Below are 22,520 nucleotides of genomic sequence, written 5' to 3'. Positions count from 1 at the left end.
AATTAAAACTCCGTGTGTGTACTTTAGAAAAAAACAAATATTTCCTATCGATTTATCTAACAACAGAAAAATCAAACTTACAATCGTATTTAATTAGGAATTACCCGTTATATATTTAAGATAGAAGAATAATAAGGCTTGTCGCCGTAATAAAAGGGTATCCTGTTGATGATGATTCAGGTCAATGAACAGGTTTCCAAAGCCGGCCAACGGTGTGGCCCTTGGCGATAAGATTTTATGTCGTAGTTATTTTTATGCGTCAAAGCAACAACAAACCACTTCTTTTTCTTCTTTGTTACTTTTCTCTTGAAAAAGAAGAAAAGAAAATAGGAGACCAAAGACGACTGGTAAGACAATAAAAAACGTTTTATTTATGTTTGTGTAATATGTTGATGTCGTCTCCTTGAGAAAACGTCAGAACACACAGATAAATACACACGTACGATTACGTAGAATCCAGTTGTCTCTTTTTCTTTCTTTTATATCATTGCTAGTATAGAAAAAAAATATAAACAAATATAAAGAAAGAAGAAACACGAACCAACAGTTAGTGTTTGATAGTCGTCGTGTACATGTAAAGAGTATCGTCAACCTTTATCAAAAATCGAATCATATCCGGTTTACGAAATAAATTGACGCTTTCAATCTTCCGGGTTGGGTCATTCCTGCCAATATTTCTTTTTCTTCTTCTTCTTCTTCTTTTTCTTTGACGAAATCAACGAGCAGAAAATTACGAGGTAATCGTGTCGTCGTTCCTGTACGAAAAATCGTTCAAAGGAACGATTGAAAAGACCTACTACGATTTACTTCAATTTCTTACGAAAAGGTCACGTATGTGCTACTACTACACCACTACTATTACTACTACTACCAACTTCTACGTTCGAGAAAACGAGAAGGAGAGCTTATGGTTAGAGTGTAACTTGAAGAAAATGATTGAGGTTCGTGTTTCAATATAAATATGTTAAATATAACGATCTAGTTGAAGACAGATTGAGATCTACTTCAAAATAAAATCATAAATAAATATTAATATTAGAAAAAAAAAGAAAGAAAATATAAAGAAACCTGTAAAACGTCACCAAAGGTCAAGCAGTAGATGAAAGTAAAAGAAAAAGAAAAGAAGTAAGAGAAAGGTGGTTAGGATAGGTAGGATGAAGAGGATAAAAACAAAAAATTGGATTGGAAAAAAAGAGTTAGTTCGATCCTGTTACTGTTTTGTGAACTTTTCCTACGCGGTTGGCGGTTCCATTTTCATCGGATATTAAGAAACTTTTCATCGGTTCTGGTGCAAAATGAATCCCCCGGTTCTTTTTTACTTTTTTTTATTTTCTTCTTTTACCATATACGCTCCCAGTGAAAGAGTAAAAAAGAGAGAGAGAGAGAGAGAGAGAGGTGGAAACTGTTGGGTAAGGGCGGAGCATCATTAGTGCTTGGATGGATGAGGGCAAAACAGGAAGCACTCGTTATCCAGATGGGCAGACAGACCCATATCTCTCTTTCTCTCTTTTCCTATTTCTATCTCTTTCTGTACTGAGGAGTGATGCTGCAGGATGATACCTGCTGCTGGTTAAAACGTTTTGCATTCATCCGCGTTTCCACTCGGTCACTCAAATATACTGAACAATCCGGGACAGGAATGAAGACTGCTAAGTTGGCTACGGTATCAGTCTCTCTTCAATAAGCCTAATGGAACCTCTCTAGTTTGTAGTCCCTACGAACGACCATATTCTCTTTCCCTTTATCTTTCTATTTCTCTATCTGTCGATTTTGTTTTTTTTTTGTATCATTTTTCCGTCTATCTCTGATGAATCGTTAAAGTGTCACCGACATTTCACGATTTTACCAACAGCAAAACGTTTCGAATCTTTCCAGTCTCGGTCAAACTGTGTTTTGTGTCTGTTTTAAAACTTTTAAATCTTTAAACTTAAAGAGCAAGGATTGTAACACTTTGCAGTTTATTGCAGTTTATAATTTGTTAAATGATTCATTTGTTTTTGATTGATTGGATTGATTTGTCAATGATATTTGTTTAGAAAATATGATTCAATGCTCACGATGCAAAATCACACACGTCTTTTTTTTCTGGGATACTATAAACTCCGAGTGATTTAAATCTCAATTAGTTTACACGAAGTTTCAGTAAAAAAAAAATATCATTCGAATAAAAAGTTTCATCATTCGAAAGAGGGTGGATAGTGTTGGGGGGAGGGATGATAATCCAGGTTTCGTATAACTCTCACCAGAGCTAAGTTTATCCACGATTTTCGAATTTCTTTTGGAGTTTTCTCACGAACGCGGAATTGAATATAAGATAATCACTTCTTATTTCTTCTAAAGCCTTACCGCCAAGTTCATAGCTTATGCAACGAAATAAGAAAAAGACGAAGAAGAAGAAGAAGTAGAAGAAGAAGTAACTTTATTCCGAGCGAGCTAAAGAACGTTGAAGGCCGATTTGAAAATGTACTTTAATGGACACTAGACGTTGCATTCGTATGACTTTTACTGAAAGTTAACCGAAACGTTAGTTTGTATTTATTTCTCTCTCTCTCTCTCTCTCTCTTTCTCTCTATAGGTTGAAGTAACACCTAAAGTAGGTAACGTATATTTTCTTAGCTTGATTTTCAAGTCGAGTGAAACTGTCTTCACGGGTTCGGGATAAATTCGTAACTGTTTATTTAGATTTTCGTTTAAGTACATTTTCGTCCAAGTCTCAACACACACGCATAGACACATATAGACAGTAGTAGACAAGTAAGACTATAACAGTCATCGTAGTTCACGCTCAAATGGGTTCCTCTTGGAGTGGTACACCTACAGCAGCAGCAGCAGCAATACCAACTTCAGAAATCGGCTCTCGTTTTCTTACCCTCTTTTACAATCCCTTTTCTCATTGTCAGTCTCTACGACTTTCACAAAAGTAAATCCATTTTCAGAACAATTTGCCTCGCTTTTTTTACGACTGCGTTTCATTTTAACGTCTACATTTATCTATCTATCTATTTATCTATTTATCTTTCTATCCGTCTGAATTTTCACTTTATGAAATAAAGTAATCACGAAAGCAGTGCTAATTCGTCATTTACAACCCCCTATAGAAACTCGAAAAATCCCTATTCTAACAAGCAGTACCACTATTTTGGCTCAGTGTGAATAGGAAAAGCCTATAATACTCCCGCCTCAATCGAGCTTTCATAAATATCGAAAGTTTCATTTATTTCTCACTTGGTGGTTCTATGTATCTACCTTAGTTTCTCATACGTGTGCTTTCAAGATTAGTCTTAAGATAAGTCGATGAAAGATCTTCGATAACGTGGTGTTCTCGTTTGATGGATGACTCAAATTATCAGAAATGAGATTTTTGTTGAAGAGACGAAATTTGTCTGTCACGTACTTTGTTATATATTTCTTTTGAGAAAATTTGATAAAATGAAGTAAATACGATTGCTAAGAAAAATGAAATAGATTGATTGATAGATAGAATGTATTTTTTTTATTTTATTATAAATAATTCGTAAGAGAAAAAAAATGTGCAAAATAAAAAATATAAATATCAAATTTAAAAAATAAAAAATCGTATTATCAAAAATCATTAACACGTAGATCTCGTTTTTTATCTTTTTTATTTTTATTCATTTGATGTAAAGAGGATTTTTTCGAAAGAGAAAAGGAGGAAAAAAAGAAATTTGAAGAAAAATAAAAGAAAATGTGCTAAAAGATTCTCTGTTAGATGGGAGTTAGGTGCGTTAGTAGAAGCGGAAACGGGAAGTCTAGAAGACTGAATCGAAGAGTAAGAGAGAGAGAGAGGGAGTGAGAGAGAGAGGGAGTGAGAGAAAGACAGCAGCCAACAAAGCGGTACTAACTCGTTGCAAGTTTCTTCGAGAAAGATTTCTGGCGGCCATATGCTACGGATATTCAACTCAGACATTCACACTCAAAACGCATGACGTAACACGAACGGAATTACATTTTTTCTTTCCTTTCCCTTCGTTTCATTAAAATATATCTTTTTTCAAACGTTTCTTATTTACGATTGAACCTTTTGCTACTATTTTGCATTAAAAATTTTTCATAACATAAATTTGACTCTTAATATTATTTAATTAATATTCATTAATGATCAAGTTGTCAAATTTATATTAGAAATTATTACACAACACTAATAAATAATAATTAATAATAATTATAATTACATCATGAGTTATGCAAAATTATCAACATTTTTCTATACGTTTACTTTTGTAAAATTAATATAACTTTTTTTTAATAAAAATGATATATATTTTTTACTATTAAAAAAAAACATTAAATTAAATATCGATTAAAAAAATAAATTAAATGTCAAATGCATTATTATATTTAATTCTAAATTAAAAAGAAGAAAAATAAACCAAAAAAACCCGTGAAACACGATTGATATTAAACAGATTTATTATATTATGAAGGGAAAAAAAGAAGAAACAAACTTAAGGGATGGAGTACAAGTAAGGTTTCTTTTACAGTCAGCCATTATCGAGATACCTGACGGAAATTTGGCAAATTTGCTACATTTATCTTAACGAGACGGACGGTAGTCAGGCAGACATCGTTTACCGTCCTTGCAAAAGAAGCTATGAAAATGATAGGGGATGGGGACAAGGAATGAGACAGAAAGAGAGAAGAGAAAAATAAAAAAGAAAGTCTAGAAGAGAGTCACAGAAGGAAGAAAAGGGTAGTCGAGCTTACAAAAATCGTTTCCCTGGCGTATTTTAGCCTGCGGCTCTCTCTATTCAATATAATAGCGTTTTCTAGGACAGAGGACGCCGATAGTTTGTGCTATTGTCCCGTGTTCGCGCGTTTCTGACAATATTCACATCCCCCACCACCTCTTCTTTTCTTTTTTATCCTTTTTTTTTTATCTTTATCTCTCCTCTTTTTCTTTCTACACTTTTTTTTTGCCATTACATATACAAAGTTGCAAGAATCCTTTCTCTTTTCTTTCTGCCTATCGTCTTTATCTTACCCTACTGCACTTTTACTATTCCTTCTTTTCATTTCTATTTTTTATTTGTTGTTTTTTTCTCTCCTTTTTTTTTTAGCAAATTAAATATCACGGAAAAATGGATAAATATATTATATATATTTTATATTAACTATAAATTACCTATCACTTGAATGTGTTATTTCAGAAAACAATTGCATTGGATAGAAAGAGTTAAAATTAGATTTTGGACTATAACAATTTTTTTTTATTTTTTTTTCCTTCACTCCATTTTAAACTAACACGAAATAAAACAACGAACTAACGAGTTTATAAAGTAGGTTTGTCGTTAACATTAATAACAATGTCATAAATATCGATAACACTCGAAACTCGACATAGACTCGACGAGCTTTTATAAATATGCAGGCACTTTCTGGATGGAACGGCGACATAATAGATAAATGCCTCTCTCCTCTGTATATTCGCTAACAGCACTTTAATTTATTAACAGTTACGCTAGCCTGGTATCAACCATGATGCGAATAAACGCATATACAACACCAGACTACTATGCTTCCTTTTTATTAATGTGTATTTCGCGGTAGAATAATGCGTAACCATCCACGCGTATCATCTCCTACGCTTTCTAAACCATTGGTTCGAGCCCTTTAGGTGTGGGAAAGGAAAGGGATAGGATGGGGGATTTAATACCAACTACCATTATAATTCTGTATGGCATATATATGCGGCATCATATAATCATCATGCAATTATTTTGCTACATTGTTTTTTTTTTTTTTTTTTTTTTTTATACTACCATGCTTTGAAGATCCTAAAATTGTGTGTTCACACTCAGACATGCAAGAACAATAATTAATTCATTTTGAACTTTTAAAAGGTTCTCTGAAAAATGTTTTTTATTTTTTCATTTTTAGTGGAATTTGTGTGTTTTTTTTTTTTTTTAAATTGATATTGAAAAATTAGAAATTTGTTTCGTGAGTATTTCAAGTGGTATCTTCGAAAATCTGATAATTTTATAGTATGTTAAAACCGAAACTAAAAAACAGTATATAGTACAAAATTTTGTAATTCTATTCATGAACTAGTATCGGATTTTTTTGGTTCTTTTTTTTTTGCCACCGAATACTTGTATATCAGATTCGTGGATAATAGGAATGAAGAATGTATTTTCGTGTACAACAAATATAACTCGTATGTCAACGTCAGGATTTTTCGAGATCTTTTTTTTTATTGTATTTCTTTTTTTCTTTCGAGAGAAAATAATACGAGAACAAAAATTTGTGAAGTCTGAACTTGTGCAAAATTTAACATGAAAAAAAAAAAAAATATATATATATATATACATATAGCATTCAGTTACTCTGGTGAAACATTATTCTTCGGTTTCATTTTTCACGAATCCGAGGAGTGTTTTTACGAGGGTGCCAGAAAAAGCAGTAAGAGTTGGTAGATATAGGTAGGTTAAGGTATTTGGTGGTTATGGTGGTAGTGATAGTGGTGGTGGTGGTGATGTTTTATGAGAGGGTTGGTTGGAAAGAAGACTTGAAGAGAAAGAGGATGCTTTGAGGGATCTCGAAGGATGTCATCTTCGTTGTCGTCTTAACGGAAAGTGTGAGAGAGAGAGAGAGAGAGAGAGAGAGAGAGATAGAGAGTGAAGGAAACGGAAATCCTGAGCAAGATCTTTCCATCCTTTTCGTCTTATGTTAGAGAAATGACGAAAGGACCTTGTCGTTGCATTTCTAAGAAACTACCAACCGACTCCTAGGTGCAAATTGATTCCTCGTGTTCGAACTAAGTGCTCTCTTATCGAGTGCTAGAATTGCTTCTTTCCCAGTCCAACTAGTATTAGTAGTAGTGGTAGTAGTAGTAGTAGTATGACGAATGCGTTTCGCGAAAACGAGCTTAGAATCGTAAAAGCGTCTCGTCGGAAGCTTTTTAGGCGAGAGACGCACGTTTCATGATTTTTATCGATATGAAACTCTGTACATATACGTGTCTGTGTGTGTGTTAGAAAGATATAGAGAGAAAGAAAGAAAAAAAAAATAGGAAGAAAGAAAGTACCATTAAATACCGACGACGGGAAAGAATACTTCATCTTTTTCTTATAACTGGTATAATCAATTTTATTTTTAATACTTTCTCTCCAAAGTTCGGTATAAATTTAAAAATCCTACTGTAATTAATAATCCAAACTAACGAGTTTTAAACAAATGTATCAACGTTGATAAGAAAAATTTATTCTATTAATAAAGATTAAGATAGTTAGGTCAATCTAACGAAAGTTTTTATTACAATTTTATTACAATCATCTTAAAGTTAACACGATAATAAACAAAACTTTTAACTATAGTTAATTATTTTGTTGTTATTTTTATTTTGTATACGTTATAAGTATAAAAATATATATGCGTGAATGTATGGGTGATGACCATATGAATCTTGACATTCTTCAATTTCGATCTTTCACGGTAACACACACACACACATATATATATATATATATATATATATATATATATATATATATATATATATATATGTGTGTGTGTTTATATTCACAAGAAAAATCTTGAACGTTGGGAAAAGTTTGGAAAGCGTTAGTAGTTTCTGCTTACCTACTCTCGGCAACGGTCCAATTTCACGAAGGTAGAAAACACACGGAGTTTGTGACGCGTGCGCTGAGCGTGTTCATATAAAGCGACTCTTCCATTGAGCGAATTGGTTAACCAGGTTAAGTGCGTCTTCTTTCGTTAGGAAAGCTTGACTGTAAGATAAAAAGAAAGAAATAAAGAAACGAAACCAAACGAAACGAAAAAGAAAAGAAAATAAAAGAATATAAAAAGAGAACTCAGGTAAAATAAAAAAAAATAAAAAAATAAAAAACTGAACGTGCACGCGAGTTTTGAACGAACTACGAAAGGAAAACGAAGTTTTCTCCTTTAGATTAGGAGGATCAGGATGAGAAGGATCGAGGATGACTGAGGATGAGGATCAGGATGAGGATGAGGATGAGGACGAGGATGTCGGCTCGACACTTTGCCACTCAGGCGGCAGCTTGGCTCCTAATTAATACAATGCGAACGATCGATCAAAGTCAACGACATTCGAGTACTACCGGCAAGCAGGAAGGCTTTTCATTGGCAGAGGGATACCTAGAGGGTAGCTAGAGAAATGGAGACTATGAAAGGCTTGATATAAAGAGAGAGAGAGAGAGAGAGAGAGAGAGAGAGAGAGAGAAAGAAAGAGAGAGGTGATAGTGAAAGAGGGAACTAGAATGAATTTTCTTTCTTTTTTTCTTTTTCTTTTACTTTTCCTTTATTAACACCTGCTATTTTCTACGTGTCAGAGTTTACGAGCATCCAGAATTTTATTTATGTGTTAGAATTTTATAAATATCTTTTAGAATTTATCTTCTTATAAATGTATGATTTTTATATGCTGAGATTTTCATATTAAAATGTTGTTATTTAATTGAAAATTGTATATATATATATATATTTTTTTTATATTAATTGTATATATTATATTTTTATGTGTTTAAAATATACAATTCTATATGCATATATATTTTTGGTTTAAGGAAAATTAAAGAAATGCAAAGGGTTGGTAGGAAATGAAAAAGTTTAATTAATGTCTAAGTGTACGAAAGGAGATAAGGGTTTCTTGATTATAACAAAATATATAATAATAACAATATTTAAAGTTTCGATTAGTTCGTTTATGATTAAAATTTTATTTCTTCGAAAGAATCGTAATATTGAATCGACGTTAAATGTGCAATCGAAATATCTCTCGTGAGATTATCACGTTCACTGAAGTTTTCCACTAAGTTTTCTTCTCTCCTGTTCCTTCTTAAAGCACCCCACTCTCTCTCTCTCTCTCTCTCTCTCTCTCTCTCTCTCTCTCCCAACCTTTTCCCCCATTCCTCTCACGGTGCTGCTCATCCCTGCTAAAACCACCCTTGTTCGGTCGTCCTTAAATTTACCTCGAAATTCTCTAGAGACGATATCACTTACAATTAGCATCAAGGTTTACGTGTTTGGTTTGAGGTATGAGTTATCTAATTGTAAGATAGAAGAAAATGATGAGTATAAAAAAATCATCCTAAGTATTAATTTTTTACATCGTGTAGATATTCTCACGTAGATTAAAGGTAGAATGAGGAGAAAAAGGGGTGAAAGAAAATGAAATATAGTTGATCGATGTCATCATTAATTTTAGTAATAGTATTGTCCTGAATTCGAATTACTTATGAATTATTCTATTGCAATATTCACTTTAGTTGATTGGTTAAATTGTTGGAAAACAATTTTGCATTATTTTATGAAATGTTTGTTCAAATTATTCAATATATTGTTCTTGCCATAAAGAATCTTATATACTTATAGTTTTTCTTGTTTTTTTTTTTTTTTTTTTTTTTTTCATCGTATCACGTAAAATTGTAAAACTTTTATATACAGGTAGTAACGTGCGAAACATGCATCAATATTTAAGTTTCATGATACGAGTTGTGTAATGGTACGTAGCCTAGGTATCAGAAGAAACTTGTATCGATGCAAGAGATAAAAGAAAAACAAACTAGCATGTTTCAACGTTGGTATCACGAAAAAACTAAGAAGAATCGGTAATCGATGTATGTATATATATATAGAGACACATTTCTAAGTTTTATTATATTACGATCTATGGTAAGAAGTTGTTGAAATTCAACTCTTCCATCGTACCAAGTGAAAAAGTAACACCTGTTTCAACGTTTCTATTGTTTAAATAAATAAACTGCCAAAGTAGTATCGATAACATGTAGGACAAACTTAAACTTGGTGCAAGTGCATCCTAGATGCATACATTGTAATATTTTTCAACGTGCATAGAAGTTTTAATAGACTTTAATGTTGCTTTTATCGCTTTCTATACCAGAATAAAAGAAGATGAAGAAAGGTAAGAAGGTAGGGAGAAAAGGGTTTGTTTATATTGACTGGAATTTAAGTGTGGTCATGTATAATCATAAATATTCAACGATAGTTTGAAGATGTACGTTCATAACGAGATCCATGCAAGACGTTTTAAGGGAAACCGTGACCATTCATAACTTTAGATATTTTGTTTTAAGTAGAAAAAGCAACACGTACTTGTAAATCCGTGATAAATTTTTTTCACAATTTCGTTTTTTATTCAAACAGTTTGAAGATGAAATTTGATTGAAAATTTTTATCCAATGGATAATATAAATTTAAAAATATATTTATTTTATCATTGATCGATTATTATTAATATCTTTTTTTGTATAAATTTAATTTATCTTTTCTCATAATAGTCACTCAAATAATTTAATTTTAATTGAAACATTGCACTGTTTTTTAATTTTAATTTTATCTATCCGAATTTTTCCCACACCCCTAGGAAAGAAATTAATTAAAAAACACAATCGTTTTAAAAATAATAAAAATTAATTGTTTCCCTAAATAACAAATCCTCACTTACTCCAAACTCAAGAAATTTATCCTAGTGTTAAAATTTCCTACGCGAATGAAAATTAAAATTTCCTAGGAGTGCAGATGGGGAAACCAACAAAAAAACCAACTAAAAAAGAGAAAAAAATGTGGAGTAATCAGAATAGTGTTCCGATAATTCTTTGCATCCTTGAAATTGAAACGGAGTCCGGTTATATCTTCTCGGTGGACAAACTTGATTATGGCAGCAACCAGAGTCGGCCTTTTAAACGAGCAAACATTGTCCGTGCAGCGTTCACCACCGGCGGCTACGTTCCAGTCGCGTTGCGTTGTCTGTGGGGCCGAGTGTTAGGGGGGTTTTGTGGCATGGTAATGTCAGTGACATGGTAGAATGGTTACCTATCTACCTTCACACAAATGTGTATGTGTGTGTGAATATATATACGCATACGTATGAGTATCCAACAATTCGCAGCTGCAACTCTGGACCATTGGCGAATGCAATTTTACGCTTGGTTTTTTTTTTCATTTTTATTTTTTTTTCTGTTTTTGTTTTTATTTAATTTAATTCTTTTTCTTTTTCACCTTTCCTTCTGTCGTTATTTCATTATTTTATTTCTATAAAATAATAATCGCAAATGAAGTATTTTCCTCAACTAAAAAACATTTTGAGATCAGATATTGCGAGTATACTTATTTATGATTTAAATAAAAAAAAAATAAGAAAAAAGGAAAAAAAGATTGAACGAACAGGTCGGTTCAATTGAATTTGCAAATGGAAGTAAAATATAACGGTGGATCAAATATTAGATATGTGGAATAAATTGCCATTCCAATCGGACAATCGTTGCATAAAGTACATAAGAATTTTAACATATAATATATATACGTGTGTGTGTATGTATATCAGCGTGTGCAATACGTTTTATAAATATTTTTCATCTTTTTTTATTTTTTTATTTCAATATTTTTTCAAATTTATTTAACTCTGTAGTTCGATCTGCGTGAATATGTTACCAAAAATGAAATATATAAAGGTACTTGAATAATATACAACTAATAAATTACATCGTCGCGAATATTTTTCTTGTTTTTTATTTTTATTTTTGATTTCTTGATAAAGAATTTACAATTTCAATCGTTTCAATTGAATCTAGAATATTTTTTATTTCTAAATTGTAACATTGATTTGATTCACACGAAATATAAATAATAAAAATCACAGATATTATAATACGATGATCAATGAAAAAAACAAAAACAAAAAAAAAACTTGAATTTGATTCACACGAAATATAAAAAAAAAATCACAGATATTATAATACGATGACCAATGAAAAAAAAACAAAAAAAAAAAAAAACAAAGGAAACTTGTATTTCATTGATAAAGGTAAAATGTAGAGTTCGATTTCGTGACTGGTTAGTAATAGTAGTAGTAGTTGTTGTTAGGTAAGGGTAGGTGCTTTTTTAAGATTGTGTTAGAAAAGCTCTCATAGACTTCCGCCATTTTTACGGAAGCAGGGAGAGGGGATACGTAACCAAGGTATCGAGAAAGAAACGCACACATCCGAGTTTTTTTTCTTTTTTTCTTTTTTTTTATCAGCCCTAGGCTAACGGAAAAGCTCGCGTGAACCTTCGAAATGACGGTTTCCTCATCTTAAGTGCCCATCCACCTATCTCGTTCTCCGACTGGAAGCAATCTCCTCTCGTGTGTTCGCACACGAAAGGGGGTGGGAGGGAGTGAAAGAGAGAGAGAGAGAGAGAGAGAGAAGGAGGGAGGATGGCAAGGACGACATTCTTGCCCTTATCCTCTTATTTTCTTCTCTTCCCTTCCCCCTTTTAGGTCTTTCTTCTTCCTATATCCTTTTTCCTTCACCTGAATTCTTTTTCCTCTTCCAACTTGTCTCGTTCTTTTCCTACCACTTTCTTCCGTTTTTTTCCTTCTTTTTATTCTTCCTTTCCTTTCTTCTCGTACCATTCCTAACTCTCTAACCATTAGGCGATTTCCACTCGACTCTAGAGAACCTCGACAATAATGTTACCCCTTCTCTCCTCAGCCACCCCCACCGACTAGACGTCGACCATCGTCGCTGAGAACAAAGCTCTAGCGTGTTCTTGCAAATGCGTTCAATCTTATTAGTGGTAGAGAGAGAGAGAGAGAGAGAGAGAGAGAGAGAGAGATAAAAAATTGCACCTTTTGTAACCAAACAAAACCACACGACGAGAAAGATTTTCATCGCATTTTATACGGTTAATCCTGTTGTTTCTTTTAGCAATAATTTAATTAATAAATTTGTATAAACAAAATCGTGATAAAAATTTTGTTTTTCGAATAATATTTGCAAAAGAAACACCTTGGGTTTTTTTTTATTTTTATAGTTTCTAGATTAATTTTTTAATTAAAATTACAATATATATATATTTTTTTATAGATTTATTGTAGTAAAAATAAATTATTTAATTAACTTATTCCTTTAATTTATTTTTTTTTCCTTCCTCTCTTTATTTTTTATTTTATTTTATTTTATTTTATTTTTTTCTATTCATTCAATGAACATTTGTTCATCATCGATAGAGAAATATATTTTTTTTTTCTTCTTTGATTCAAATTCTTTTTTTTTTTTATTTTTAAATATAAATACATACACAAATACGTGCACGTATACTAATGTATACGTGTGGATAGATACACGTTAGACGAAATACTCTAATTAAGTTCTTTTTTCATAGGACAAAGACACCGAGTCGGGCAGAAATTCGCAATTACCTGAACCACGGGAGCGTCTAGCAAAACGCGTTTGTAATTCTGTCATATCACGAAGATGACGACGACGACGACGACGACGACGACTACGACTACGACGATGACGTTCTTCGTGTCAAAAATATAACGAGTCAAAGCGTCGAGTTAGAAGGCTTCGAGCTTGAAACTCGGTCGCTACTACTTTTCGCAAAAAAAAAAAACAGTAAAAAAACTTCTCTCTTTTTTACTTCGCAGTTTTTTTTTGCTTTTGCTTTTTTTACATTTCTTTTTTCTTCCTTTTGTTTTTTGTTTTTGAGAAAAATAAATATTTTCTTCTTTTCTATTTTCTTTCTTTTTCCAATAAAAGCAAAAATTATTTTACAATTGTATACAACACAAATGTGATAAAATAATAAACGATACAAATTATTTATTTAATCTTTATAATGATTAAAATATCAAGATACACGTTAATCGTAAAATCGAAAGACACGTTATATGCGTATGTAGGTTATGCGTGTATGTTTTTGTGTATGCATTTTGTGCATCGTAACACGCACAGTTCTTTTTCCCCCTTTTTTTTCCTCTGTACGTTTTTATCATAGACCTCATTCCTTTGTTTCGATATTCGAGGCAAAATTTTCTTTTTCTATTTTTTTTTTTTAAACCCTGACATCATAGAAATTAAAATTTCATAAAAGAATATTAACTAGGACGAAATATACATTGTACTTATTTTCAGTCAAATAATAATAAGAACAATAATAATAATGATCAATTCGTTAATCAAGTATTTTGTAAATAACTGAACTGATAGGTAAACATTACATGAATCTGTAACTTGCATTGAGAGACGTTTGAAGAAGAAATGCAGTTGCATTACTGAAGTGAACGGGATGAGGAAGAATGAGAAACAGAGACAGAGATACACAGAGATACAGAAGATGGAGGAGTAAACGGGATTTGAATTTGGGGGGTTGGTATACGACTATGATAGTCCGTTGCATATTTCAGGATTCGCTTGCTAAGCGTGCTTGCGAGAGGATCCTCTAACACATATCTCCTTCTCTCTCTCACTCACTCAATCTCAGATTAGAGTACGCAGCATCAATCTTCTCTTTCCATCTTACACATTAGGAAGATTCAAAAGCTTCGTTATTTGGGCTAAAATCAGCGGGTGGTATGATAGTGAACGTCATTAACGATGTTATAACACACTAACGTTTCATACTCCTCTCTCTCTCTCTCTCTCTCTTCTATGGCGTCACTTTCATTAATGAAAATGGCTTTGGGTATACAATGAAATTTCTGACCAGCTATGTGCTCAGATAGTCGTCTATCTAACGATCCTTCCTCTTGTGATCGAGGTTCAAACGATGTTTGAGGTGGTCTTTGCTACCTTGATTTCCTAATATTCCTTGATGACGAAATTCATGACGATGATACATCTATATATATATAAATATATTCAATCAAAGTTTTATAACAAAACCACAGTGATAGTATACTAGTTGATGATAAAGATAACAAGAAAAAAAAACTTACTCTTGACTTTTAATCGAACGAGAGAATACGACGACACTGTTTCTTTCCTGTTAGTTCAGCTTTAACTTGTCTTCTTTCAGTATCTTCTCTCTATTTCTTTCTTTCTTTCTCTTCACTCTTTTTTACATACCCGTATACTTAGAATCTACCTGCTGGAAAACTAGACTGATGAGCCCCGTGTTCTTTGGGTTAGCGAACTCGTAGACACATTATTATTGCAACAGGATCCAACGAGCATTAAACAACGATAGAGGTCAACGATGTGTTCGCGCTCGTTCAAACGATCCTAGCGGCATGTTCGCGCTTTCGAACCAAGTAATCCGAGACGTGTTTGTGGCCTCAAACCTGTCTCCCTTTATCTCTCTTTCTCTCTATCTTTCTCACACACATTTGTGAGAGAAAATCGATAAAATGTTTCAACGTGACACAACCTAGATCAATTCGTATGACTTTTCTATCTTTCTACTACCATCCACTGGCTTAACTTTATACAATTCTCTACAATTTTTTATTATTATTTAAATATATATCTTTTTATCCGTTTAATTCGTTGTCACGTTATTTTAAAAAATAAAAAGAGGACATACAGAGAATAACGTGAAAAATGTTCTGTTTTTTTTTTTACTACGAGGTTTTTCCCTGCAGCGTTTTCAACGTCTATTGGTTTTTTTTTTTATTTCTTTTTATTGATTGCTCACATTTTTGTTAACTAATATAATATTGATAATTTTAATATTTGGATAATATATCGCGTAATTTAAATGAAATAATATTTGAATCATTTTTTTATTCTCCATGGAGTTTTATTCAATCGTTTAAAATTTCTTAACTGTTTTACCATTCGAAATGATTTTTCTTTACATAAATTCATTATTATTTTTTTTTGTATCTTTTTAATTTAAATTATTTAAATTATTTTGTTCGATTATTAAAAGAAAATATCATGTAATTCGATTCTCAAAAAATTGTATTTTTATTTTTTTTTAATCTTATTTTCTAATAAACTGATGTAAATGGCAGTTCTATTAAATTTCATACCTTATTTCCTAAAAACAAAATTTCTGCAGGATAAACAGAAAAAAAATAGTAATTCCTAGACTTTTTTGATAGTTTTCAGTATGACTCAAATTTGATTGCTATACCATTGTCAATCAACGATATATTGTCGTGTAAAAAATAACACGGCGAAAAAATTCGGATACTTGATAATACAAACGTGCGGTTTTACAATTACATATATGTATTTACTGTAAAATATTTCATCTTCATTCTCATTCCAATTTTATCAAACCATTCATCGTTTTATTAAATGCACCTATCGCTTTTCTTTGTTACAGGTATGTAATAGGAGACTAGAGTACGAGTTTTTCCTGTTAGCGGTAAGTCTACGATTTGTTGTAAATTTTGTCAACGAAAGGTTGATCACACTGACATTATTTCAAATGGAAATTTAATTGATAAGGGAAGGGGGTAGGTTTATACATTTAATTTTTAAAGTTGCAATTCATTCATTCTGCATTTAATAATAATAATAATGATCGATGAGAAACACGATCACAACGAAAGAGATTATTAAAAAAAAATGAAAAAATAATTGTTCGTGGTAACCGTGTCGTATCATCTTTTAGCTAAAGACGAGCAAACTCGATGACACTTAAAAACCGGCCGAGATATCGCAACCTCTTTCGAAAGGTCCACCCTCGCTCATTCTCCTTACCCCTTTCCTTTCCCTTCACCCTTTCTCTCATCATTTAAAATCGTACTCAAGCTCACAAGTCCTTCATCTTCACCTTGCATCCCTCTTGGGGTTTCTACGAACAAGTTCTTCTATATATACACACACACACACACCTATATACACCTGTGCCACTTGGTAACAATGCATTTCTCATCCCATGTAGAAGCTTTTCAAAGAAAGAATCTATTAAAATGTTCTCGATATAAAACACAGAATTGTATCGTATCGTATCGTATCGGATCGTATCGTGTCGTATCGTGTCGTATCGTATGTGGGACAGAACGCGTGGGCTGTTAAATCGAAGACTTAAAAACTTGAGGATACGTAAAAGGAGAAAAGTACGATTTCAAAGGAAAGATTCTAATAGCGTTCGCGGATAATAATAGTTTCTAAAGAATAGATCCTCTATCGATTATATCTTAAAATACATCCTATACACTTTCATCGAGGAAGTATTATACATATACATATATATTACATTTTATATTTAACACGTTTAAATGTCATCGTTTAATATCATCGACGAATGACATCATTCTTTTTCCTTAAAATCAAATAAATACTTTTGCACACGATTATTATACGCTTTAAATTACATTTTATTTTAAAATTTTATTTTACATTTTATTTTTTTTATTTATATTTATTTTTATTTTATTATTATATTTATTTTATTATTATATTTATTTTATTATTATATTTATTTTTATTATATTATATTTATTTTATTATATTTATTATATTTTATTTTTATTTACATTTTATTCTATTTAAATTAACTAATACTATTAAATATATAATTATTAATATTTATTTAAATATAATATAATTATTAAATTATATAATATAATACAATTATTAAATTTAATATAATTATTAATATTATATAATATCTAATATATTAAGTAATACTAAAACACAATGAAGTATAATAATATAGATAATTATACTATATTATCTTCTATATTATAATAGTAAGAAGTATAATAGGGAAGTCAGGGGTGGTAAAATTAACGTGATAATCGAACGTGTACGATAAGTTAAATTTTATCTTTCTAATATGTTACCATTGTGAAAACGGAAATTCAACGAGAAACGTAAATGGGGGAGGGGAGGGGGGAAATGAGGGGGATAGATATTTCCGTTGTTAGCATCAAGTTATATCGTAAGTTTTGATTGTAGTTGGTATACACGTTAAAATATAATGCGTTGAAATTGTATCATGGTATATAATGACCAATAATATAAATCCACTCAAATCAGTCATCTTTCGTTGGGTAGAACACAAGAATGAATAACCCAAACGATTTTAAGCGACGAAACGACCATCCCCATCCGGGCCGTATTGCCGAAATTGCTTTGTCAATTTCAATCTGGAATTATTTCCTGTCGTAATACGGATAGTAAACCGTCTCGAATAGAACCAAACGCCGAATACGACACTAATACTACTATTACTATAACTATTACTCGTCGTGTTCGTGCGGAACGATTTCCTCTGTTCCAAGTCGAACCAGAATCCATCCTTCCTACTGGAACAAGTTATTGTCTTATGAACGATATAACTAGGATAACTATGTATCCTTTATTTTTTAACATCGTTAAAATCCTTAGATTTTTTTTTATATCCTTTTTTTTCAATTTTATTAACATCAATTATTTTATTTTTATTTATTACAATCGTAATAATTTGCTTTGAGATGAAGGCATTTTTCACGATTGAAATATTAAATTATTATTTGAAAATAATCAATTATTAACACGATATAACAAAGATTAATATATATATATATATATATATATATATATATATATATAAATTATATTATACATATTTCAATAGAATCCTACAGTATTTTCCTTCATTTATTATATTACTTGAATTATATGCATTTTTATTTTTCTATTGTTAACCAAAATAAATAAAAAATAATAAAAAAAAAAGTTATTTACAAAACACGGATACGTAATAATAATTTTATTCATATTCGTGCTCGTTTTTAAATAATAAAAAAAAAATACAAAACGTAAAAAAAAGAAAAATAATAATACCCCCGGCGGTATTGTGTGATATAGAATAAAGAAAAATTCTATGCGGATGTTCATTTCATCTGCAAAACCACCAGTCGAGCGGAAGGGTTAATAAAATAACAAAATTCTTGTCGTCCTACATACGTATACGGTTTAATTATCTCTCTCTCTCTCTCTCTCTCTCTCTCTCTCTCTCTTTCTCTATTTACACGTGCATTTTATAACATTTTTTCTAATATATATGCACGAGAAATGTAATAAAAATTACATCATCGTTGTTATCACGAACAATATCACGATCAATGAAACATCCTTCATCGAAAGTAGAAAAGGAAGGAAGGAAGGAAGGAAGCAAATGAATGAAACCAACCCGTTCAAAAGGGGTAGGAAGGGGAGGGTAAGTTCTCTTTCGCGTAATGCCTTTTCGACATCCTATTTCAAGAAATTACATGCACCTGACGTGGACGGGTTTACGAAGATAATAAAACGAGGAGAAAAGAGAATTACGAGCTTCGTGAGTGAAATTGGCCGCGACAGAGATTTCCATCCTTCCACGGGAATCATAGCTTCAAGGGTTTCAAGTCGATCTCTTCTTCTTCTTCTATTTTCCTGGAAAATGTAAAAGTAGAGAAAGAAGGTTTTGATGGTATAAGGAAGGGTTTGGAGAGAAAAGGGGATCGAAAAGGATTCAAATCGAAGGATGGTGGTGCATAGCACTTAACGTTGTCCTTCATTCTCTGATTTGTAAAATTAAGAAAATTAATCGAAAGTGAATGACCGGAGAAGGTAACCGTAAAAACAAATTGAATTAATTTTCGTTCGTTCTTGTAAAATTGAAATATTTCGAATTTTTAATATGACAGATTTCTCAAGGGAAGATTTTTCAAGGGAAGACTTGTGAATTCTTTCTTCAAACGATTTTTCAAACTTAAGTAATTTCTTTTTAACGAGTAACATATCTTTACCTTCTGTAGGTTTATAGATATTTCTATTCTTTTAAGGTTAATTAAAATCTAAATCGTTCGAATCTTTTTTGTAACATTAACTAAACCTTTTGACATACAATGACATCTGGGAGATGTCATTTTTCTTTTCATTCTTTATAATTAAATGTTCAATTGATTCTAATTGTAATTGGATCGAATATAATTATATTATTTGTATGTCAAAGGTATTAAGAAAATTGTCGAATAAAATAATCAAATATTATAATTTATTGCTCAATATTTAAAAAAAGAAATCAATTGATCAAAGAAATAATAATTTTAAAAAAAGAAGAAAAAAAACTAATGCTTAATCATCGTAATTTACGAATTATTCATTGATAAGCAAAAATATGTATCCGCGTATCGATTATCTTTAAATTTACATCGAAACAAATAGAAAATGTTTAATTAAAATATCGAAATATTTATTTATCGTTAAACAAAAATGTAGATATTTCGCAAGTGAGATTTAATATTACATAAACGTTTAATTTACTATAATAATTCGTTGTATAAACAAAACAAAAAATATAAATCAACAGCGTTATTTTAAAATTTGTTGTTTAAAGCTGTTTAAGTTGTAGTTTAAAACAGTTGTCTTAAAATTGTAGCGAACAAAAATTGAAAAAAAAAATGAAATATTTTAAAAATTGATTGATCACAAATATGATATAGAAATCCCCAAAATAAGATTTAATTAATAGATTTTTAAAAAAAGATAAAAAAGAAGAAACAAATTTGAATGAAAGTAAAAGAATGATATATCATAATTTTGAGAATAGTTTGAATGAACCCATCAAAATATAGCATTTTGGAATATGTGTGTCATCATCATTTCATCCCTCGGCACAATATCGAATTGATGGTAGATAGAACGAAGAATAGAATCGTTTACCCTGAGGCTTTTTAACCCCATTCCTTCCTTCCTTCCTTCCTTCATTTCTTCCTTCCATTTCTATCATTTTTTTTTCTAGCTGACACAGAAGATACAAAAGGTTCGCATTATATTCGTACTTGACGCGAGTTTATGACGATTTCGATCGATCCGATTGCGAGACGAGGAATGATTTGAAGGTAAAAGGTACGACTAGGACGACTACTACGAGCTGTTGGAAATACCTGTGATAACTATGACGACTCCATCAGAAAGAGTAGTATTACTCTTGCTATCCGACGATTTACGTTTCGCTTGCGGCAAGATAAATCGACTACCAAGTTCACACAAACCCTTTTATTGAGACATTTCTCTTTCTCTGTCTACCTAGTTCTTCTATTTTATATAAGTTACGCGTTCGGGTATAGTTTCAAATTGGAATGTCTAAGATAAGATAGAAAATAATATATTATAAATACGGTTACTTTAATATTTTTATTGTATCGAACTTTTATAATATTTTATTATTTATTTAAAAAAGAAAAGAAATTTATTAGATATAATTTGGGATAGTTTAACTTTTATATTTGTACGATAACAAATTTTTACTTTATTGTATTTTTTTCCTAACAAATCTTAATATAAATAAATTACGTGTCACGTTGTTTGTCCGCAATGGACTCCTAAAATACTGAACCGATTTTAATAAAATTTTACACACTGTGTGCAGTTTCATTCAACTTGAAAGATAGAATAGTTTATATCTCAATTTATAATCGCAATATTATTTTATTGCAAATTATTTGTTTATTAACAAAGAGTCATGATTATCTCTGTTAGTTCGATAAGATTCTAACAGATAGCGGTATAAGGTAATTCGTTGACTTAAAGACGTGTGTATCGGACTGATTGTGAGCCACAGCAACGTGTGGCGGGGCACCCCTAGTAATATATAATTTTTGATAGTGTAACTTTAAAAAAGATAGACAATTTTTTACTTTATTGTATTTTATAATTTTTTTAAAAGAAAGTTATTAGATATAATTTTAAATAGTTTAACTTTTATATTTGTACGATAACAAGTTTTTACTTTATAGTATTTTTTTCCTAACAAATAATATATAATTTTTGATAGTGAAACTTTAATATTTGAAAAGATAGACAATTTTTTACTTTATTGTATTTTATAATTTTTTTTCTAGCAAAAACCATTTACACAGTAATTTTATTATTTCGAATAATCAAAAAATATTTATTATTTTATATAACTAAAATGAAAAAAAAAAGAAATATACGTGATCAGATTTATTATTTTATTACGTCACTTTGATTACTTTATATTATCTTTTAATCAATATTAATTAAATTTCGATAAACAATTGATAAATATTAAATAACGCATCTTAAATGAAACAACTGTCGACCAAATACTTACAAATCGTATCCAATGATTAAAATGAGATGAATTTAAAATAAAAAAAAAAGAATATTCTATCGTTTCAGAAAGATTTGGTCGATAAACAAGAAAATGGAGAGATAAGATTCGAAAGATCGGAGGTTATATATAGTTTTCGTAGCATACGTTGCATCGAAATCATTCCCGAAAGAATCGGCTTTTTTCTCGATCGATATTCAACATTCGGCAACACTATGGGGAAGTACGGTTTCTCAACTGTACACGGTAATACCTCGAACTGTTCTTCTATCTCTTTGATTCCTTTTCGTTTTACGTTCGCAATTCGTTGCATAATTCACAACGCGAGCAAGATGCTTGTGCTTGCAAGGATAGGAAAATAAAAAAAATAAAAAGAAAAAAGAGAACGATCGAACGACGAATTAAAGTGGTTTCGCGTGTACACGTAGTAGTAGAGGGTGTGTTTTGAAAAATGAAGAAGTAGAAGTGAAAAAAAAAGAAAAAGGATGCGACAAAGTATAAAAGAAAGATAGAAAACAAAGAAGAGAAAAAGTAACAAAAAAAAAGAAACTAGAGGGAGAACTTGCCAGCAGCATGTATATGTATATGCACATATATACGAACATGTACATGGATACATATATGCACCAGGTGGTGTATTCTCTGTACGCGAATGTCGTTCCTCTCTCACATACATACATACATAGAATAAATACATGCATATATGTAAGCAATATATATATGTATATATGTAT

General features: G+C 30.9%; 1 protein-coding gene across 1 annotated transcript in view; it reads left to right on the top strand.

The window, feature by feature from the left end:
* The window catches only part of LOC107066180 (dystrophin, isoforms A/C/F/G/H), a 334,345-nt gene that overhangs the window by 190,834 nt on the left and 120,991 nt on the right, over positions 1 to 22,520 (top strand). The gene's annotated exons all lie outside the window — the stretch shown is intronic.

The sequence above is a fragment of the Polistes dominula genome, unplaced genomic scaffold (genome assembly GCF_049000335.1).
Source record: "Polistes dominula isolate Pdom_NZ unplaced genomic scaffold, Pdom_raw_medaka contig_16, whole genome shotgun sequence".
In the NCBI taxonomy this organism is placed as follows: Eukaryota; Metazoa; Arthropoda; class Insecta; order Hymenoptera; family Vespidae; genus Polistes; species Polistes dominula.
This window is presented reverse-complemented; position numbering and strand designations above follow the sequence as displayed.